This window comes from Mustela nivalis (assembly GCF_964662115.1).
Source record: "Mustela nivalis genome assembly, chromosome: X".
NCBI lineage: Eukaryota > Metazoa > Chordata > Mammalia > Carnivora > Mustelidae > Mustela > Mustela nivalis.
The window spans coordinates 46,127,811-46,131,646 of record NC_139040.1 but is presented as its reverse complement, the minus strand read 5'-3'; the positions used below and the strand labels follow the sequence as shown (position 1 = coordinate 46,131,646).

The 3,836-nt window shown below is 40.2% G+C and overlaps 1 pseudogene across 1 annotated transcript; it reads right to left on the bottom strand.

The window, feature by feature from the left end:
* Positions 1-2,025: 2,025 nt before the first annotated feature.
* LOC309856128 (transcription factor BTF3 homolog 4 pseudogene) lies at positions 2,026-2,708 on the bottom strand (annotated as a pseudogene). The gene has a single exon. The product of its transcript is annotated as a transcription factor BTF3 homolog 4 pseudogene (transcript).
* Positions 2,709-3,836: the final 1,128 nt, after the last annotated feature.

The window sequence follows — 3,836 nt, the reverse complement described above, 5'->3', positions numbered from 1 at the left end:
TTCCCCAAGTCCATGAGCACAGTTAGATCCCAACATAGCACAAATTGAGAAAGCCTATACCCCAAAAGACTCATCAGACCTCCCCAGCCTGTATTGGCAAGAGCATAGAAAGCATATATGGAAGTGAGTTTTAAGGGTGTTGACCAAGAGGGAAGAAATATAAGACTTAATAGGGTAAAATTCATTGATGTACTCACCCAGAATTCAAACTTTAAAGTGTTGACTAAAGCACTAAAGTGAGTGGTAATGGTCTGTTAAATTGGCTAATCAAAGTCTAGACTCATTGATTCAGTTATAATTTTTTTGTGTGTTCTTCCTGAATTCATCGTCTTGTGGTTCTTTAAAAAGATGGAGTTTTTCACTTGTGTTTCATGGCAGTTTCCAACATTGTTTTAATTATTGTGGATTTTTGGATTATAAGATTTTTCCCCATTCCAAAATGTACTGGAAGGATGAGTAGAGTTAGGAAGTTTTTTTTTTAATCTTCTTTTGTTATTTTATTACTGTTACTTTATTTTGTAGTTAGGTCCATATATTATATAAAACAGAACAGGAAAAATGAACAAATTTATAAAATAAACTGAAGTGTCTGGATGAAAAAAATACAAGAGCTTTGCTTTCTTGTCTATCGATCTCTTGATATGTTGTTGGTCTTGCACTTTAGATATCAAATAAAGATATCTAGCTTGAAACAAAAGTGATATGCTGCAAGGTTAAGCCATAGGTAGTTTGCTGGTAGGCCAGGAAATGATAGATTTTCTAAATCTTATCCTTAAATGCTGGCTATAACAAATGCTGATATAGCAAAATGTAAGCTTTTATCATCAGACAGCAAGAGGGAAACTTGAATTAATAAATGCAACTTACCTCCAAGTCCTCTGAAAGGAGGTGAAAAAAATAAATACTGTATTTTACCAGTGTTCCCCAAAAGCATTACTCTAAGCATGCAGGAGGATGCTTTGAGCAGCTACAACAGTGAGATTCAATCCAGAGGTAGGTTCAAGACCATGAGTTAGGAGAGTGGTTGACGAAATCCTCCTGGGGCCAGTACCATTTCATAGAATGACCATTTGTGCTGGGGAATGAGTCTATGACCTATCTTTTTCTGAATCAAAAGGACATTCCTAATTTTGACCTTGCTGAATGTAACGGGCATTTTTGTACCAGCTATTAAGAATAGCTAGTATAGAGGATAAGACAGGCATAAAATTATTTAGCAAGCACATGCTAGCTATTCCAGTTTGAAGTCTACCAAACTATAAAATCAGGGAGGAAATAAAAAGTTGAAGATGGAGCTGTTGTTCCTCAGGATGAGAGAAAAATGTCTTACCAAAAGAGGGATTAGGCTCTCACTTAACTCTATATGGAGAACATCCTTCTCAGGCTAGGTAGAAGATGGGGAAGAGCATTATCAAAGGCTGACCAGGTCACTGGGAGACCAAAAGGAGAGCAAAAAAGGATTTAGGAAGAAAGCCAGAAGAAAATCTTCTGGGTCCGACTAGGTAAATGAATCTAAGGCAATGTACCAAAGATATGCTATCCACTATATGGATATATATATATCCACAACATGGAGCTGGTGACAAAATATCTGAAGACATTTTAAACCCAGAAAAATGTATAAAAAATATGTTAACAAAGCAAATTAAAACCAAACTTCCAAGGGTAAAATCTCCTCAGATCTGAAATCCAAGGTACTCACTTTTCTAATTCGGTGCATTATTAGAAAAAAATAAAAAGTAACAAATGTAAAGATTTGCTTTATTTTCTACTGGGGGAAGAAGGAGGATAAATAGAACTGTTTTCCAATTTGCTCTCCACTGTATACACACATACCCACACGCATACATACATATACACACACACCAAAAATACCCCAACAAAAAAAAAAATAGAAAACTGAGAATCAAACACCAAAACACCCTCAAACTGCACCAATACTTCGTATTTTGACCAAAAGAATAGATCCTGGGAGGAAGTGCAAAATGCAAAATCAAATGACTGAAAAATGCTGAACAAACAGCATTATCAATATACAAAATATTTATATTACTGAACTAGTAACAGTTGATGTTCTCCATGTCTGTAAAACTTTGGAACCACATAGCTGATTTGTTAAATCTAGTCCATGCCAGTTTCCAAACTCCAGAAAAAAATTTTAGTTAGCTTCACCCTTTGATGCCTCATCAAAATTTTCTACGAGATCTGGAGCATCATCATCCTCTTCATCAATGTCTTCTGGTTTTGGTGCTTTGCTATCCAACACTTGCCGTGGGAACTGTTCAGCTAACTTCCTAAGACTTGTTAAGCTGTCAGCACCAAGCTGACTTAATATTCCAGGAAGCATTTCTATGATTGGTTTGGCTTCTGCATGACCAGTAATTGCAAAGGTATTAGCAGAAAGGGAAGCTTGGACTTTGGGATTGTTGAAATGAATAACTGTCCCATCGTCTTTAATCATGTTCACCTCTTCAATACCAGCTATATTATTCACAGCCAGTTTTTTTTTAGAGAACTCTGGAGTTTTTTGTCATCAGCTGTAGCTGTTCTATGTCCACCTTCTTCTTTCTGCGAGCTGTACCCTTGCCCCCTATCCGGACCTGAGCCTGAAGTTTGGCTAACTTTTCTTGATTCATGCTGTTGGTAAATCTGAAGCAGGGAGGATCCTCCAACAACAGCACGCAGCAAGAGCAAGATGGCTGCCTCAGTCGAGAAGAGTTAGGAAGTTTGTAACCATCATGATATGGACAGATTTGGTTAAGAATCCTCAATAAATGTTAAAAACTAAAAAAAAAAAAAAAAGCCTAGACTCAGAGATGGCCTGCAGTCATTGATGTCAAAACGCCTGAACTTCTCTGACATCCTTTAGAAAGAATCCAAAAGTTCAGAGAAATGGATGCAATGGAATGGATCTACCCCTAACAATACCTCCTGGGAAGACACATACAATACTCCCCTCACCAAGGCATTTAAAACATGCACTGATGTCCTTCCTCTTCCTTCCCATTCCTGAGAAATTCCCTTTGAAAGCCATTTGCTGGGGAGAGAGCAATGGAGGCATCTGGAGGGCAGGCAGTTACATCCTGAGTGAGGTAAGGGAGGTATGGCATAAGTTTATGGAGCCCAAGTAGGGTACGGAGGGCACCTGTGCAGATATGGAGACAGTCTAGCATGTAGTGTCAAAGCCAAAATAGGGAGAAGAGAGAGTTCATGTAGAGGGGTGACCAGACATAGGGTGCTGGCACATAAGTAGAGTTAGGAGAGTATCCATACTAGAGGTCAGTCTAGTATAGGGACTCACAGCCAGGGCAGGGCGAGAAGGGCATCCCCAAGGAGGGGTGGCTTGGCATGGGCTATCAGAGTCCAAGGACAGTGAGGAAAGTGTCCACATGGAGTGAAGGGGGCTGTGTGGTATGAGAAATGAAAGCCCCTTGCAGAGGGAGTGGCCTGATGACAGTGTCAAAGCCCAAGTAGAATGAAAAAGGTATTAATGGGAGAAGTGGTCTGGCTGGGCCATCCCAGCCTAGGTGGGATTAGGAGGGTATCCACGCTGGAGCACAACTCAGCATGCGAAGTTAGAACTGGGCAGGATGAGGAAGGCCTACAGAGTTGCAACTTGGCATGCAGTATAAGAGCCCAAGTAGAGTAAGAAAGATGTCCATGATGGCAGGCAGGCTCATACAGGATGTCAGATCCTGAACAAGGTGAAGAGTGCATCCATGAGGGTAAGGTGGCAACCTAAAGCAAGGTGTCAGAGCCCAAGCCGGGCCAGGAAGGCATACATGCTGTGGTAAGGTCTGGCGTGAGGTGTCATATCCAAGAAGCATGAGTAGAAT